Source organism: Coturnix japonica, chromosome 7 (genome assembly GCF_054131305.1).
Source record: "Coturnix japonica strain WE chromosome 7, WE-NBRP24, whole genome shotgun sequence".
NCBI lineage: Eukaryota > Metazoa > Chordata > Aves > Galliformes > Phasianidae > Coturnix > Coturnix japonica.
Window position 1 is genome coordinate 12068349 of NC_140669.1, and position 18717 is coordinate 12087065.

Sequence of the window (18717 nt, forward strand, 5' to 3'; positions counted from 1 at the left end):
GCCAGCATTGAGTTTTCGCTCGGCTTTGCCCCTAGATGTAGTGCCCCCACAGTCACCGGTTCTGTTTCCTAAACAGTAAGTTTCAAAAAGGGTGTCTGAAAAAGGAAGCTGATCTTCCGTATCTCCCACCTTTGCTCCTAAGCTTTTCATGAAAAGCGAGTCAGTGCTAATCCTGTCACCGCATCTGCCCACTGCAGCCTTTTGCAACAGCAGAGCACTCCCATCCCAAACAGATGAAGTGCACAGGAGCCAGCTGTAAAACCTTATCTAAGGGAGGGCAGCTCACCTGAGAAAAGAGCAGCAAGAGATTTGTCATAGGATAAATACAGGGAAGCTGGTCACGCTACCAGTGACACCGCCTTGTGCCTGGTTCTGCTCAGAGGCTTTTAGCTCCTGCTTTGTTTCAAAGCCGTGGGCTTGATGTATTTCTCTTAAAAGTTAAATTGCCCATATTGGATTCACTATCAGAAAATGAATCGCGTTTTGAATATAGCTGAGGGTTATCTCGCTTTTATCTGTTGTGGAACAAAGAAATGTAAGTGGCACTATTTAGTTTTTCTGCATATCTGTAGTGTGAGGATCACATCAAAAACATTTATGTTTTACTGGTCTCTCTCAGTCCCAGAGCAATTGCACTACACTAAATTCTTAGATAAACTTGGATCAGTTTTAAACCTAAAGGATGAATATGATTGTCAGCATTCAAGTGCTTGTTCTCCAGTGGGAACTGATCACAGATATTAGTGCAAGAGATGCTTCAGGATGGATCCATACTCAGAAGTAAAATATCTTTCCTCTTATTTTTGCATCTCCTGAGAAGGCCGTTGTAGAAATGGCTGCTTGTTGGGATGAGCTCTCTGTCTTGCAGGTATTACTTGCAATGGTGACCACAGATCCCCACATAATGTAATTTCTGTTTAGAGGCAAGATGAATGCAGAAGACCAACAGGAACACACAATGATTTAATCTGTGGGCCATCAGGCCAATCAAATCTATGAATCATTCACAATCTTTCATTTGCATCTGCATTGCAAGAAATACAACTAACTATACAGGGAAACATTGCAGATGGGGTTAGATGAGATGGGCAATAAGGTAGGTCAGTAAAATCTGCATCAAATGCATGTTTGTTAAACCAGAATTTATTTTACTGGCTACAGGCCAAGCCCATAAAGTAAGGGTTCAGGGCAGAACTTGAGCTCCTAAATCTAAACCAGAGATGGTGGAAAAACCCAGTGAGCTGAGCTTGACCTTGCACCAGGCCTCAATTCCCAAGCCAGCTGACATTTTTTTTTCAGGTAAACTATTCAGCCAGAGGGAGCCTCTCTGCAAGTGCCCGGATCTGCTCTGGTTCAGCAGGGCCAGGCAGCTTGGCACTGACGTGGATCTCAATTCAATCAGGAACTAAAAGGATGTGTCACTCCGCGCAGGTCCCCAGAGCAGCTCAGTTCAAGAAGGTAATCTTCAAACCGCTCTACTGTATGCCAGTGGGACCAGGTATTCACAAAGGCAGCTGTGCCTGTTTCCTCTAGAAAGAGTTTTTCTGTGACATAGTACAGTGGATGAAGCATTTATCTGGGAGGTGGAAGGTCTGAGTTCAGGGCCCCTTCTTTGCAGATCAGAAATCTGTTGTCACATTCATGTCTGGGTGCATAAGTATTCGCCTGAAACCAGCTTCAAAGCTCCATCACTCTCATTTGTGATCCTACAGCGGTGGTGAGGCTCTGTACAAGAATGCTCACATTAGCACTGTTCACAACAGGGTAATGCCATGCCTTCAGAGAGGGCTGACAAGCAGCAGGTTATTGGCTGCAGTCAGCACGCGTTGCGATGGTGGCGGTACCTCTGAGCCCAGCAGCTCACCTTCAGCACGTTCCTGCTTTGAAGCAGGGAACTCTCCATGAAGTTACTAATTTTTAACAGAGGTGCTCATCACAGGCCAGCAATACTACTCGGCAGTTGGGATGAGCAGCCATCAGAGCAGTACGTACAACCCATACTAGTCGCTTGTCTACTCACTGAGGATTTCACCTATGCATACACATGTAGGAATATCCGCTGGATGGCACTCTTGCGCCATCGAGTACGTAAGCACTTGTGATTTTATTTGGCTGCAAATACAGACGTCTTTCAAAGACAAAGAACCGAGTTCAGTTCTGTATGCTGTCATAAATTTGGAGTGACTTCACGTGAAGCATTCAGTTTAATTTAGAATTGCAGCGTAGCTGAGGGAAGAATCCGAACCAGATGTTGAGAGGCAGTATTGTGGTTATTGGTTCTGCCAGTAAAGTTTTGAACAATTTATGAAACTTAAATTCAAAGAGCAGGCAAAGAGGCTGTGGTCAGAAAAGACCAAGGGCACACAGCTTCAGTTCTTCTGTGCTGCTGGAGGCTGCACTGAATTCTAATAATTGACCCGGACGGCTTTACGTGCCAGTGGTTTTTACTCTTAAATCTGCTGTATCATACATACCATTCCATAAAGATAGAAGAAAGATCTTTTATGGCTGGCTGTAAAACAAGAAGCTATCTTAATTCCAGAAGTCAACATTTGAAGTCGTTGTTTAAACAGTTGCCAGTTTCTGTTTGGAGAATGTTTCAGTATTTTCTAACCCTAAATACTAGGGCTTTATTTTGAAACATTTTTAAAAGATCTATTTTCACATGATTTTTATTTATTTTTTTAAAAATAAATTCTAGTTTTATAAAAAGTATTCATATTTTGGATTAAATCTGCATTTTTTAGATGCTGTGATTATCGCAGAGCTCTGGTGAAATAGATTCACATCCACAAGAACCCTTTAACAAGGATAGCGCATTTGGCTTAGCTTACTGTACATGTGTTGTGTATGAATGCAGGGCGTGGAAGAATACCAGGCATTTTGATGATCAGCGAAATGTCTTCATGAAATTTGTGCTTCTGCTTCCTCTCTTTCCCCTGTAAAGATCTCTGGTTCTCCCAGATCCGAATCTGTGCACCACTCTGAATACCAGGGATTCTGCTAAGTTCAAGTGCGCTTTCAAGTGCACTTTCTCTACATCCGCTTCCTCTAGAACCAGTGAAAGAGTAGTACTTAGCATAAGTTGAACAGCTTTCTATTTTGGAACCGGTAACATATCTCTGGTTTTGGTAAGGGAAGGAAGTACCAGGGAGGTGGTTGAGTCACCATCCCTGAACATGTTTAAAAACCGTTTGGATGCGGTGCTCGGGGACATGATTTAGCGGAAGGTTGTTAGAGTTAGGGTAGCACGGTTAGGTTGTGGTTAGACTCGATGATCTTGAAGGTCTTTTCCAACCTGAGCAATTCTGTGATTCTTGGCAGATTTCCCTTACCCGTGCTGAGTGTACTCAGAGGCGAATATGACAGGATTCAGGTAAGCATGTTGAAGGACACCTATCCTGCCCTCCCTAGTTTTGGCTTGTTCTGGGAGTCTCCATGGCCTTAGCAGAATTTGGTCAGGCTGGGAAGATACTATGAATTAAGGAATGGCTCTTACGGCTGAACAACTCAGCAACTTGAATCTGTTCAGAGAACATGATGGAAACTTCCCACACTTCTGCCCCTCCATCTCTCCACTTAATGCTGGGACTTGCAGCATCCACAGTTGATAGGGTGATCTGCAGTTACCCCATAAAGAATGTGCATCTCCCCTCTGCACTAGATATCGTGCAGCTGGTAGCTGAGAGAGATTCTCTGTCACAGAGAGCTTACAAGCTCCAGGTAGCACAAGTGGAGGACTGGGGGCCAGAGAAATCAAGTGGTTTGCCCAAGGTCACATGCTAAATCCGTGGCAGCGTTAATCTACCCAATCTGATTATCTAATGCATGTAGGCACCAAGGCATGTTCTGGTGTATGTGTGAACCACAGGAATGCTAAAACTGGGGAAGTTCATTTCAGGTTAAAAAAAAAACAACAACAACAAAAACAAAACAAAGAGAGAATTACAAAGAAATAAGGGATAAAAGTGGGATGCTTGGCACTACTGGAAGAATAGCAAGAAATTTTCACTTTTCCATTCTTTGAATGCTTTGGAAATGCATAAACTCATGGGATCTGCATTTTAAAATGTTGTTGCAAACTGGAATAACATCTGTTAAATGCAGCCAAGAAACATCTGGTTTTCCCTTCCCAGAACCCTATGCCGAGGCAGCCGTTTTCCTGTCAGCTATGACGAGGAGTGAAATCAGTTCAACAGGTCAGTTCTCTCTATTGCTGAGTGCTACGTTTCCTAATAAAACAGTGGCCAATAATGAGAGTAGTAAGGGGGAAAAAAGATTCTCTGTAATGTACATGTTAGTCTAAAAACCAAACTACAAATAAACCAAAATAATGTTTTGCTTCAGACCAAGTTAAATAACTGGTAAGAGCAGAGCTATCGAGAATTAGAAAGAGCACCAAGGACTGTATGGAACTGTAAGGTTTATTAATCCACGAATGGTCTATCATCCATCAGTGGGAATAACAGTTCCACTCAAAACAGTGTGAAAATCTCACATTGGTGGTCACTGGGCTTTGGGTTTGTCTATCTCTGAAACGGTGGCCTAGAGGAAGCTGGTGACTTTCTGCTATGAGCATTTTGGTGAGGCAAAATGGCAATGCTTTTGGTCACTGGAGCCATATTTCTTATAACGTGTTAAAACTCACTTGCCTGAAGAGCAAAACTAGTTGGGAGTAGAATTTCTTCTTTTTCTCAGTTGTGACCTTTTTCCTTCATTGTCTCTGAAATTATAACACTAAGGAAATGAGTCCTAATCTGAGTTTCCAAAATGGAATTAGAGATGCGGTCCTTTCTGTGGCAGGGCCTTGCAAAGTGCTGATGGTGTGAATTAGCTCCTGGGGTCAGGCTTGTGTGCACAGAGGAAACTTGCTAAAGGCTGATAGAGTGCAGGAAGGGAAAAGGGAGTTGTACAGCCTGTGGGCAGTTGCTAGCAGCTTCCTGACACTATTTACTCGGTAAAACCTTTTGTTTCCTTTAGTGCATTGTTTGTCTTTGCTCTCTCCATCACCAGGGTTGAGTGTCTGCATTGTTCTTGTGTCTGTTGTACATTGCCCTACGCTCTGATTCAGACTGATACTGAAGTGACTGTTCCCCAGCCAGTCTGTTGTTATCTAAAACCACATAGTGATATGGCCCACTCATACCCCAACTGAACTACAGCCAAATGCATTCTTTAATTAAATTAAAATCTGGTCTGACTGCCAAGATTGTGCTGTTTTACTTCATGAATAGCAAGAAAAGGCTACAATACATGCATACGGAAAATGCTGTTGACAATGAATAGTTGGAATGTACCAGTTTACTCCGTGATCCATGGGTTTGTAGCCTATTTTGCTCAATGTTGTCTCCATCTGTTCTCTTCAGCCTCACCTGACTTTTGTATTTTGTATTCAGCATAGATGAATGTATCTAACCACAGTGCTCGGAACTGCTGTGTTTTATAGAATCGTGCTCAACGGTTTTTGAAGAACCAGCATTAATTACAGAAGAAATCTCACATGCTGTGAATGTTTCTGCACAGCTTGTGCTCCAACTTAGTCACTGGTTAATTTTGGATTTTCTCCTATCTGCAGCTTTATGTAGGAACGAGGGACATCTAGTGGCTCCATGGAATATAGCAAATGTAGATAAGCTCATGAAGGTGTGTTGTCAAAGCAGTCAGTACAGTGAATATCAAAGATCTTCCCACTGCTTGAGTGCAATTTGAATATATTAAATGACTTTATCTTCGATGACAATACTATAGGATTTGTTTTATTTTTGTGTTTCTGCCTGCTTGTGAAAAGGTGAGCAGATTCTGAAATGTATGTAGGTTAAAATGTATTTGCCACCTATTTTGAGGAGGACATACTTTCATTCACTAGAAGAAGCTGGGTAATGGGATGGATGGACAACAAAGAACAACTTAATCATTTTATGCACAGTAATTCAGGATGTGATTAATGAGACCAGGTGATAACTGATTGCTTACAATGACTAAGAATAACTGCAAAAAAAGACTAGCTAAATGGATTATTTCTCTTCTTCTGAAATGATTTGCCTGTTTTATCTGTCTCACCTGAAATGCTGATAAAACCTGGAAGCCATAGGAGTGTGATCAGACTAAAAAAACCAAAACTAATCACTTGCTATTTTGCAAAGATGTGTAACTTGAGGTTTTTTCTAAGGACACAAATTGATGACTAAGAAAGTCTGTTGCTAAACAAGTGTTTTTTGTTTTTTTCCTCTCTTTTTGCTCTGAACAGGCAAGGTAGAAGCTTGTAGGCCATGGTAAAACTAAGAAAATCAGCATGAAGCAAGCAGAGAGTTCTCCCACTCTGATACATCAGTAGCCCACATCTTACAGTGAGGTTCAGAGGATTCCCAACCCATCTATATGTCTTTAAAATGATACAGGAGCATTTATTGAAGCAGTGCTCAGGATTGTGTCAGGACTTGGGGACTCAGAGACAAATCCAGTGGTTCAGGCTAATGTGGAGCAGGGTTGAGTTTATGGAGTTCGTTGGTTCATCAAGACTCACTGGAAGTGAGGACTTTATACAGTTTTTGGGATTAACAAGTAGTGAACACATCAAGAAACTGATAGCTCCTGCGTTATTAAGATTAATGAAGGCTTTTCTTTGGTCAGAGAAGCAAGCAGCCTTTATAATTGTGATACAAATCCCAGTGTAAACTCCCGAGGCATTATGCACTAGAATGTGCAAGGTTATATTGCTGGGGTCCCACTTGTCTCCAAATTTTTCAACCATACTTAATTGTGCAGGGACACTACAATGAAAAGAGCTTCCAGAAAGATTTTACTGTTTGGGCCTTTAGCAACAGCTGTATTTTGGATGTGAGTATAGCTATAGCAAAACCCATCTGTTGACAATATTCAGACTACACTTAGCAGTACTAGGGAAAAATTGACCAAATAATCCAGTCTTTCTTCTCCAGACATTTCTGGGAAAGAATGGCAACACTGACGTATTCCTGACCCTGTGAAATACCTGATGCAAGTGGGATCTACTACCGGAGTCAAGAAAAAGAAGTGGGCTGGCATTTTAATGAATGTTTGTTGAATGGGAAGGTAACAGCTTCTTAAATCTCTACTTATCTTTGCCACTGCAAGGTTGTGGTTACAATCTTACCGCTTTGTAGATTGATAGGGCACTACAAAAGAAATGAATCTGAAGTTACATCAGATTCTGCCTGGGTAGAAGAGATCTAGGAAAGTTTAACGATCCTGTACTGGCCCAAGCATGGGTGAAAAGAGAGTGTACTTTCAGGAAAGGTTGGAGTCCTTGCATGGACTGTGAGTGAAAATGGTAGATGGGAGAGCTGAGATCCAAGACCTGACGTCCCTCAGGCATAAGGTCTCTTACTGTGCTGGAAATCAGCCTGGAATTCCTTTGCTTTTGCTTCTGCTTTTGTTAGAGTGCCAACAGCAAAAAAGCTGTGACTGCTAAACTCAGAAGACACACAGGATTTCCCCTCCTGCTGCCCTACTGCTTTGACTTAGGCAGTGATGGGTACATATTTCTAACTAGTGCAGACAGATACAAATTTCCTTTAACTAATCTTCCTCTGGCAAGGTGAGTCATCATATAGAAAAAGTTGTTTCTGCTTGTTCTGTGTTCAGATCGTGGTCCAGTCCAAGCTCCAAAAAAGACCAAGCCAGTAGCATTAACAACTCTGACCCTCGTAGTTCTTTCATAGTACCTGAGGGAAAGCTGGAGAGATGTCTGTAGCTGCAAGCTTTCTGCAGGGAATGATCTTCCTTGGAAAATACTTTGAAAGAAGCTGGCAAGAATCCTGGTAAGAACTTAGCCTTTTCTGTCCATGTTTCCTCATCTGTCAAAACACGGCATAAGCTTTCCCTCATTCACAACGTTATTGTGAGGATTCATCAGTTAACATGTTTACATCACTGAATAGGATTTCCTATTCTAAATCACCTAGACTTTAGTGCCTAGGAACACAAATGCATCTCAGCATTCCTAAAGACCTTTTCCCTCTTTTCTCGTACCCAAATTCTTTTTTGCTTTCTGCTACTGCAAAATGCAGTTGATGCTAGAGTTGAACTCAGACACCTGAAAGCAATTTCTACAGTCAGACTGAATTTTCCTGAGCAATGAAGTAATAAGCAAAGGAAAAGTAATTCTTCGGTTTCTGATTTTCCTTTTCATTTCTGTTAGAAATGATTTACTCATCGTTGTGCTTGTGACTAAAATTTCTCAGGACTTCTCTGACTGCTCAGTGTTATCATGAGAAACAATCTTAATGTATGCAATGAAGAACAATCTTATCATACACTAATGAAACACCTTTTGTTTGAGAGATCTCTGAGAGGATTAATTGTGACCTAAAGTGGAGTTATCTATGAATATAGCTCCAGTTCAAGTACCAAGTGTGTGTTTTGTATGCTACTGGAGTTGTACCACTTGCCACAGTAAGGCAACTTTCTCTGGAACAGAAAATAGCAGAAGACCAAAATGTTTCCAGTACCTCAGACACAAAGTGAACTATTCAACTGAAATCGCATATGCTACCTAAGAAAGCAAAATGATGTGCAAGCACCTTTAATCAACTTCATGACATAGCTATCAAGATATTTTTGGTAAATTTATTTGGGGATGTGAGCCACCCAAACCTGGAGGTGATGACCACAGTTGTAGTCTTGCTGCTTTCTGATCACCAGAGTTATCTTCCCACACACATCCTACCCTCGCCTGTGAAACATGCCATTATTTTCTCTTTCCCTGCCATGATCCCTCTGCATCTTTCTTGCTCTCTCACTGCCTTCTGTAAAACTACACTCCTGGATTTTTTTCCTCATTTCCACACATTGTAGTTTATTCCCATCTTTTCCCCCAAACTCTGAGCTACTTCTCCACCCAACTGTCAAGTACTGTATGCTAACAAAGGGGAAAATTCACAGCCTTACACTGGCAAAGAGGAACATGAATTACACTTTGTATGCACTTCACAGAGAAAGTGCTCAAACCCTTCAACAAGGTGCCCAGTGAAACTGGAAGTTTCTGCCTTAGAGAGATTCACATGCAGACTGAACAAGGCCCTGAGCAACCTGACCTAACTCTGAAGTTAGCCCCGTCCCAATTGGGAAATGAATAGATGATCTGCAAAGGTTCCTTCTCATCAAAATTAATTTCTGATTCCATAATTCTAACTAGAAGGAAAATAGGGAAAAGAAGTAAGAATTTAAGAGAAAGATGGATTTCTGGCAAGAGAAAAAAGGAACACCACAAAACAAAGCAGAGCCATGCAGAGCTGGTCTGCTTTTCATCTTCCTTGCTCTGGAGTAATTCAGGATGAAGTCAGATGAATGTTAAAATTAGCAGAGAACTGAGAAGAGAATCAATACCAACATACCTGCGGTTACTTTAGGTTTGCTTTATCTGCCTGAACCATGGTAGCAGAGCAGGGAACTTCTCAAACTCTGCAGAAGTAAATGTGTTTATTAGTGATTTTAATCCTCATTCCTCAGTCTCCTAAACAAGTCGTTATGACTGCAATTTTTGATGTAACCCTCTTCACTGCACAGGACAACAAAGGATGAGTAAACCCTAAATCAGAACTAGCACTAATTAGAAAATTTCCTCGAGTCTTGATGAAGAAAACAGTTTTGTGTTCCAGTTTATTTCCCTATTACTGTTTTTAAAAGGTTTATTTAAGAGACGCATCGCTACTGGATAAACTAACATTGATATTAACATCATCTGTTTAATAAATGTCATCATATAAAGTATTGTTCTCCCACTATCCTCTTAGACAGAACAAGCTCCTGACATTGGAAGTCCACTAAGAAAATGCACAAATAGAACAAGAAATCTGGCAGCAAAATATTTCTGTTCCAATGTAATACAATACAGCTGAAAGGGCAACACCCTGGTGTGCAGCTCCATAAAAGTGTTCACCCAACAAACACTGAAACACAGAACCCCCAAAGGTAGGCTGTTAAACCAAAAGTCAGTGCAGGAGCTTGAAAATGACAGTGACCTACGATGGATGATCTTAATGCTGAACTTGGAATTAACTGCATGAAAATATCACAGGATTTTTTTTAACACAAAAATGGAAATCTGAAAGGCAATTGCAACGGCCTAACAGAGTATTTAGCAATTCCAAATATGACGTAAAAATGTCGTGTGCTTGAAGAATGCAGTAAGTTTACCCCTCATAGTGTTTTGTGAGGCTGTAACAGAAACAAAAGTACCCTGGCAACCTGAGAAAATATTCTGTATTAGTCACTTGATAAAACCGGACAAAACCAATAAGCTTTCAGGCATGTGGGTGCTTCTTCAGATCTGAAATAGAAACTGCTGATTTCAAAGATAAATTCAGGTTAAGAACAATAGTGTCAAGGTAGGACATCTGCTTTGCTTTGAGTGTTTACTAATTTCTTTTCTTTAGGCTTGGGAAGTAAATGATGACCTGGGAAATAAATTAATAGCAATACAGCCCAGTAGATGGGTAATTATTTCTGAAGTAAGCTTGCAATTAGAAGGGGACCAAGGAGTAAAACTTATCCCAACACAAAATCACATTCACTTCCCATGAGATTTGCAAGCCTTTTTGCTTACATTCCCTTAGAAAATGTTAAATGGAGTCCTAAGTCACTTGGGTGTTTTAGGTGATATTACTTTCACTGGAAAAGACAATATAGAAGTCAGGGAAATGCCAAGGAGTGGATGCTCTTGAGTTTATGCTGGTTATGCACTCCCGGCAGTGGCTGTGGGAGCTGACAGTGTGCAAATCTGTGTTTAGCAAGGTCAAGGCTTGAGATGTCACATACACACAGACCATAGAGGGAACAGAGCAGCGCTCCAAGGTGGCTCATTTGTAATACATCTCTCAGGCTACTCCTAGCAATGAGGTAAATATTGTTTTCTAAATTTGTCATTTCTATTCATTGAAACTGTTTTGAGAGAGGGTTGGGAAGGCAAAGCAGGAATGTCATTCTCTGTTATTGGCCATTCAGGAGTTTTGAAGCTGTTACTTCTTCATTCACCTACAGCAGTTTCTTTGTTTTCACAATGAGCACATGATATCATATCCTGAGCCCTTCCCTTTTTGCACAGCTCTGCAAAGCAAGAGGAGGAGTCCGGCCCTGGCCAGCGTTACCCTGCTCAGAACACTGGATCTGCTCCTGCCATCCCCTGCCTGCTGCTCCCTGGGGAACCACGGCTCTGGGACAGGCTCCTTTGGCACGGTGAGTATCAGCTATGAAAGAAGATGGTCTAAATAGCTTGTGAGGTGGTGCTGGAGAAGGATCAGCTCTGTGTTTGTGTATGTGTGCAGTCAGTGACACAAACACACGTGAAACGAGAACTCGCATTTTCCAACACTGAGGTGAGAAGCACAAGCTGTTTCCTGGCCCAGCTGGAGTGAGAAAAGGAGAGCAGCAATGGGGAGGGCTCTTGGGGTACACGGACTGGCTCACAATAGGGGCAAGGTGCAGGAATAGGACAAGGTGCATGCACCCTGTGAGCCTACCTGCTGTGGGTAAGACAGGAAAAAACAGATGCTGAAATTTATGCAGAAGAAGCTTCAGAGTGAGCACGTGGCATTGTGTTAAGGCTGGATGACAAGCACCTCTTGTTTATTCTTAGTCTGGTTTGCCTTAATGAATGCAGTAGAGCTAGCTAGTAATAAGCAATATACGAAGAGAATAAAAGAACCAGTCTTCTATGCTGGTTCCCACTCATCCTTGGGGCATACAGGCCAAGTAAACACATGAATAGTGAGTCATTGATTTCTTTTAATAAAACTTCATAACCTTTGCTCTGCAATGCAGAGAGAATGGAGGATTTAATGGAAAGGTTCTGCCACTCCCGGTGGAGGGACCAAAGTTTTGTCTGGATGTCTCTGCCATGCTGAGTAGAGATGTATTAGCTATATTAAATATATATTTATGATCAATTAGTGTACGAGTAGGTTAGTATGTTCTGGAATTTACATTGTAGAAATGTTACAATAAAAGTAAATGATCCACTTACATTCCTATTTACCAAATTATGTCATAGAATTTATTTCTTAATCTGAAAGGTTGCTTTTAAAAGAATGGAAACCCCAGGGGGCACTTGTCCATACTAAAGTAACAAACCACATCATATCAGAGCTTGGTGAGAGGTTTAAGATACTGGTTTACCTACTGGCCTCACTCTGTTTTGAGTGGAACCTACAGAAAGCAGCAGTGATGTTTAGGAATATAAAAATAACAACAACTGGCTTTAGGAAAAGGCAAATAAACTGCATCCTTTCCCCAAACAGTGTTTGGTACAAGCAGCATTACAAGAAACATGTAACTTGTGAATATGTCGTTGATTGCTCTATACTATCCATTTCTCTTTGCACATTGTGGTTTTGATTGTTTCATTTCTGGGGTCACAGAACAACAGCAGTAGAAACTGTTGCCTTATATCACCTCAGCTGCATTCTCATAAGAGAAAAAGCCACCTTTGTCTTTAATTGAAGAGAGAATCATATATTTTTCTTATTAGTTGCAGTTTAGTCAGTGTCTAGTTTGTTTGTATGCTTTTTATTTTCAATTTATAAACTCTTCTCAAGGGCTCCACCCACAGTTTTTCCTGTTGTTAATTGTTTTGTTGTCATGCCTAAAAAATTCAGAGATGAAAGAAAAGTGAGCTTCCTTTATAGAAACCACCCAGCTCTGCTCCTGTATCCTGTTTATAAGTGTGTTTAATAATAAATTTTCCACCACTTTACATCCAAGAACTTTTAGGTATGCAGCAAACATTTAATTAATCTCAGAAAGAATGTGTGAGGTTGGTTCCCTCATTTTACAGGTGAGATGGAGAGTGAGGCAGTTAAATTAAGTGACTTGACTAATATCACACTTTGAGTCAGTGCTAATGCTGAAAATAGAATTTATGTCTTCAGGTTCCCTGCCCCGTGCTTTAATCATCATACCAGACCTGACTCTAAACTTGAGCAAATTCCTTGAATGATTGAAATAAATATTCTCAGTTGCACGTTGTATTATTATGTCTGGGGAGACCTCATTGTGGCCTTCCAATACTTGAAGGGAGCATATAAACAGGAGGGGGGACAGCTGTTTACGAGGGTGTACAGTGACATGACATGGGGAAATGGTTTAAAACTGAGACAGGAGATGTTTAGGTTACATATTAGGAGAAGGTTTTTCACCCAGAGGGTGGTGACGCACTGGAACAGGTTGCCCAAGGAGTTTGTGGATGTCCCAACCCTAGAGGCATTCAAGGCCAGGCTGGATGTGGCTCTGGGCAGCCTGGTCTGGTGTTTGGAGACCCTGCACATAGCATGGGGGGTGGAACTGGATGATCACTGTGGTCCTTTTCAATCCAGGCCATTCTGTGATTCTATCTTACTATGATTTTCCAAAGTCTTCCATGCTTAGGACTCTTTTAGTCTTTTTTTGTTCAGATGTAGCTTCAGATATCAGCTGCGTATATTTTGCCTATAGTAATCCTGAACTTTAAAAATATACTCAGAGATCTCTGAAAAAGAAAAAGGATAAGGAATGCACTTAGAACACACAGCAGTCTCACTGATGGGAATGCAGCAATGCTGTTGTTCATACTTTCAACAGCATTTCCACTTAATAATATCTATAGCTTCAGTAAATGGAGCATTGTAAAGGTACTGCCCCACAGAAAGAAGAGCGACTGCTAGTTATGTTGTCACGAGAGAATGAAAATGTAGCCTGAAGCACAAAAGAGCAACTGCATCTACAGAAAAACCTGCTTAGACATGCAATTCTGAACTGTATCCTCTCTGAATAAACTGGTGCATAAAGATGTACAATCCTTGAAAACCTGTTTAAACAAATAGTACCAATGTTCGGGCTAATCTCATGTCCAACAACTTTATAGCTTTTTGAGCATAGTCCTTTCTTCACAGAATCACAGAATTACCCGGGTTGGAAGGGACCTCAAGGATCATGTAGTTCCAACCCCCCTGCCTAGCAGGGCCACCAAACATACACATTTACTAGATCAGGTTGCCCAGGGCCCTGTCCAACCTGGTCTTGAACACCTCCAAGGACGGGGCATCCACAACCTCACTGGGCAGCCTGTTCCAGGACCTAACCACCCTTCTAGTAAAGAACTTTCCCCTAACATCCAACCTAACCTTTCTTCTGTTTGTGTTGATGGGACATAAAATATTTTTTTCCAGATCTCAGCTGTCTTACCCATTTGATAGTATTGTTCAGTACAGGGAAGAATAAACAGCCCAGGAATATGTACCTGGGCATATGGCAGAGGCGCAGGAGAGGTAACAGAGCAATACTGTCACCGTCCCTTGTTCCCTATTAAACCTGGCTATGGACACAGCTGTCTGTTACACAGACTTAGACAACGCTTTGCATCATGTAGTACTTTCGCTATATGTGAGACAAGCAGCACAAGGCTGTGGCCATCTCCTAGATTTCTGTAAGGACATTTGCTGCATGTAACAAGTGGGGCATTGCTGGGCAAAGAGCCTTCCATCTTAATTGCAGTTTAACAACAAAGTACCTTAAAAATTCAACCACTTAATTTTTGGATGCAAATCACACTCCTAGGTGTTAAATCAGCTTTGTCATGCTGTGTTTATAGAAACAACTCCAAAGTAGTGTGATGTATTGTAAAGAAGTGAGAGTCACTTCCTGACTACTTAGATGGAGTTAAGCAGAAGGTTCCAGGTAACAAGCCATGGGGATATGTTCCAGAAGGCCACCCTGTCTCCTCCCCAGGGTCATGTAAACCCCTTTGGGTTTACTCTCTCTTGTCATCTGGGCTCTGATAACAGTGGCCAGCTGTCACTAGTCAGTGTTGCTTCAGTTTTGCCTTCTGTTTCTGTTCGAAAAAATAAGGTGTTTTAATTGTAGACTATGTAAAACATCCTGATGCCAAGGGATGAGCAGTCTGTGAAAGTACTGTGCCCATCTACCAGGTCCCAGAGATGGTACCTTTCCATGGGGCTGTTGAAAACTAGGCATGGATTGCCTGAATTGTCTGGTAGAAGGTGGACAGGAGAAGAGATCTCTGACTTGGACAGAGTTTATCACCAATATCAAAATAATGGCAATAATGTCTGAGGAACTGCAAATGAAGCATTAGCTAATATTTAGGGAAAATGAGGCTTGCAGTTGCACCGTGCCTAGGTGTTCTCTTCCAGGTTGGGAATAGAAATAAGTCTTTGTGGTCTGTATGTCTGAGCACAACAAAACCAGCTGAAATTAAATACACGCTCATACAGTTCATGGGCAAAGAATAATTTTCTGTGGCAGCCAATGGGAGGGAAGGATGAGTCAGCTTGTGGCCAGTCTGAATGAGAATGGAGGGTGTGTACATATACTCCTTTGAGAAGATGGCAAAACACAGACCTTGAATTTTGCACAGGGAGTCACTGCTGAAGGCTTTAGACAACAAGGCAGCCTGTATGACTGAGTGGACACCCTGGCATTTTGCATGTTATGTTCATGAATCTGCTTTCAGAGAAAACCTTCATGTACCCTCCCTATCTCCGTCATCTCATCCCTGCTCTTTCATAGGCCCATCAGCCTCCTTATGCTAGAACAGAAAGGAATCACGTTCGTTCTTTGCAGTGGTGGGGATTATACACATGGCAACAGCCAATGTTTATGAAAAGTACATAACTTCTTTCTTCACTGCCCATAAGGCAGAGAGAAAGAAACTGAGGTACAGCCACATAGCTACTCTGAAGAGTTAATACCATAAATATATTACGTACACTTGCAGAACTGAGAAAGTGTTTGTGGCAGTATGATTCTTACACATTAGAACCAGCAAATGGCACTGAAAAGAAAGTGAAAAGAAATGTGTACTGAGGGAGTCAACCCATCTAATTGCATTATAGAAGTAGGATGAATGGTACAAGGCTAAAGAATGCCACAAGTGACGGAAAAAAATCCAGTATCAGTTATCTTAATTGGAATAATTATAAAAGGTGGAGTTAGCAATGCAGGCAAGGTACATTTTTCCAACATTCCTTACAATGTGTTAATCACGGCACTGTAAAGATCCAAATATCTTGGATCATGCAGCTTGCTAAATACCACTTGCATGTTTCTTGCTGGAGCTCAGTGCAGCGAGGCAAGTACAAGCTGAAACAGTACAAATGGGGAAGGAGTTCCTTCTTTGTTAAAATGAACAGTTTCTGCTGGAACTAGTATTGCTTGAGGACCAGCTTGTGGTTCCAAGTGTCTTTCAGTGCTGACAGCTGAAGACGGTAGCTCTGGGCCAGGAGTTAATGTTCACTCCTTGCTCTAATGGGCGGATGTGTTTAATTAACCTTTGTTTCTGCAGAAGCAGACTTTCTGGCAAGCTGTAGGAATGCTAAAGGAGGGAAATCTAAACAGCAGCAAACCCAGGCACATTCTATACATCTAGCGCTAGGTAAGGAATACTAATGCAGACAAGTACTTACTGTTTCCTAGGAGATAGGTTTGTACAAGCAATTTCTGCAAAATAAACTTAATATGGTGTTTCCTTTGGGACTTGCTTCTATTACATTCACAAGACCTGGCTATGGTGCAGTGCCTGTGGGACTTTTGTCTCCAGTGTCTGGTTAAAGACTGGGCACAGTTCTCCAACTGGGGGAGGAGGGGGTGTCACAAAAGCCTGTACTCAAGGAGGAAATATTCAGCTTAGTATCTTTTCCTGAGAGCACAGCTGCACAGCTTGTGCCATGTCCAGTGGTGACTTCTACTACAGCTCAAACATATCCTTCCCACAGTTTCCAGCAAAGTACACTTCTTTAGGTTTATAGCTAATTTTTCAGGAGATGTACGGTAAGTCTAATGCAAAGCAAGTACGCTTTGCATAAAGTTGCTGGAGGCACTGCTTTTCATTTGTAGAACTAAAACTACCACACTCCCTGGCCACAACATCCCTTGGCCCAACTCTTTGTTTTCCTAAAAATCCCCAACTTCGTTTGTTTTGCAACTGGGCAAAATAGAGCTTATCTTCTCTGACCTTCACTAGCACCACTGCCACAATAGCATCATTGTTTCCTACCTCCTCCCCTTCATAAGCAGTACCCTCCATTCTTCTCACTTCCTTTCTGGCCCAAAGCTTTCCCTCTGAGTGACTTTTTAAAGCTCTGCTTTGTCATCTATTCTTGTTACTACTGTGATCTAAATTCCAGCCTCCTTCAGTCCTGCTTGTCTCTGTGTCAGCAGCCAAGACTCTAGCTGGTTTTTCTCAAAAAGTGAAGTTGAATGATGGACATACTCTCCATTCTTGTGGACTTACAAACAAAGTACATATCCAGTTGACATAAATGTTTGGAAGACAGTATTTTTCTCACTAAAACTGAACTGTAGCATCACATTATCATTACAATCATGAAAGTTCTGCCTTCATTCCTTGCTCGTCATGGGAGGAGTAGGGAAGAAGAGCCAGTGGAGCTTCTCTCAAACTAAGCTTCCCCCAGGCTCCCACAAGGCCTATGAGTATAGATGTGTGCTTGGTGGGAGGGATAGAATTGTAGTCTTGAGCTGTTATTGTCATCTCAGTGGCCTGTCCTATCACTGGGATCTGACTCATGCAGCCTGTGGGGCTCAGCTGCCCCTACTAATATACTTTGCACTGCAAAGTATTAGAAGGTAGCACTCACTGAGATGGAATGTATGACAATACATGCCTTTGTATTTTTTGTATTTTATTTGTATTTTTCTTTTCTTTGGTCATCTGTGTGTGATGCGCGTACTCAACTTTTCTGTACAACAGCAGGAATTATAAGTTACTTGTAATTAAGGAAATAGTAACAGTAAGTGTGAATTCTGTATACATACACACTACAGGATCTGTGGATTCATCCTGCAGGCTTTTTATTCAAGTTAACGTACATATCCAACAGGTTCTGGGTCCTGTTTTCCTTCAGTGGAGGAGGCACAGAGATGAAGGGAGTTGCTGACCTTGGAGCTGATAGCAAAGCTCCTTCACTAGTGGGAACAGGCACCATTCTGAGATAATCTAAAGAATAAAAGCCAGTGGGAAGAATTATAAATCAGTTCAGTTTTAACATGACCAAAGTAGGAATTACAAAAACTAAAGCACTTAAATACAAGTTGAAACAGTTTGTCTTCAGGAAAATTCTCTAAGGAAGGGACAGGGATGTAGATCCCACCTTGAGGAAATTTCTGCTTGAGGAAAAGCACTACTGGATGTGTCCATGGCTCAGTTTCAGCACATGCAGCTGGTTAAGGTGCAGTGGAAAGGTACATTAACTTCAAGTCGTGCTAAACAGTTACCTCTCCTAATTTTGATGGATAGCAGTTAATTACATTTTTCCTCTTTGGAAGAAGTATGCATTTCTTTCTTTTGTTAACATGTCTGATAATGGCAGGGGATTTTTCCGAGGGTAGTTTTGCAACAAAACAGTAGCTTCAGGCACTCTGTAAGAAGCCAAATACAAGGGAAGGGTGGAGTGAAGTTGCCATTTGATAATGGGAATAATCTACCAGAAAGTTTCCTTATCTGTCCTGAGTACTTGTTTTTCTGAAAGTAACTGTGATGAAAAGGCAGGAGCTATTCTTCTCTCCTGTAAATTCTTTTCTGATAAGACTTCTGGATGAAATCACAATGCTATCTTCATTTAAATCCTTCGTAAGATGCATTTTTTCCATAAAGTGTTTCTATGCTAATCCACTAGGCGTTGCTATTTACAACTTTAAAAGAAACAAAGTACTTAACCTGAATTGATT

At 41.4% G+C, this 18717-nt stretch overlaps 1 protein-coding gene and 1 long non-coding RNA gene across 3 annotated transcripts in view; both read left to right on the plus strand.

Moving 5' to 3' along the window:
• The first annotated feature begins 1299 nt into the window (after nt 1-1299).
• On the plus strand, nt 1300-7068 carry LOC146760074 (uncharacterized). The gene is made up of 4 exons (XR_014948294.1): nt 1300-1458; nt 3325-3376; nt 4137-4199; nt 6939-7068. It is a non-coding gene; the product is annotated as an uncharacterized LOC146760074 (long non-coding RNA).
• Nucleotides 7069-7705: 637 nt separating this feature from the next.
• Nucleotides 7706-18717, plus strand: part of RALB (RAS like proto-oncogene B) — a 39396-nt gene continuing 28384 nt past the window's right edge. Inside the window, exons 1-2 of one of the 2 annotated variants that reach the window (XM_015868637.3) lie at nt 7706-7799; nt 11084-11214. The gene's annotated coding sequence lies outside the window, so the exon portion shown is untranslated. Of the gene's footprint in view, nt 7800-11083; nt 11215-18717 lie in introns of those variants that run through there. The other variant, XM_085553238.1, reaches the window with a different exon arrangement.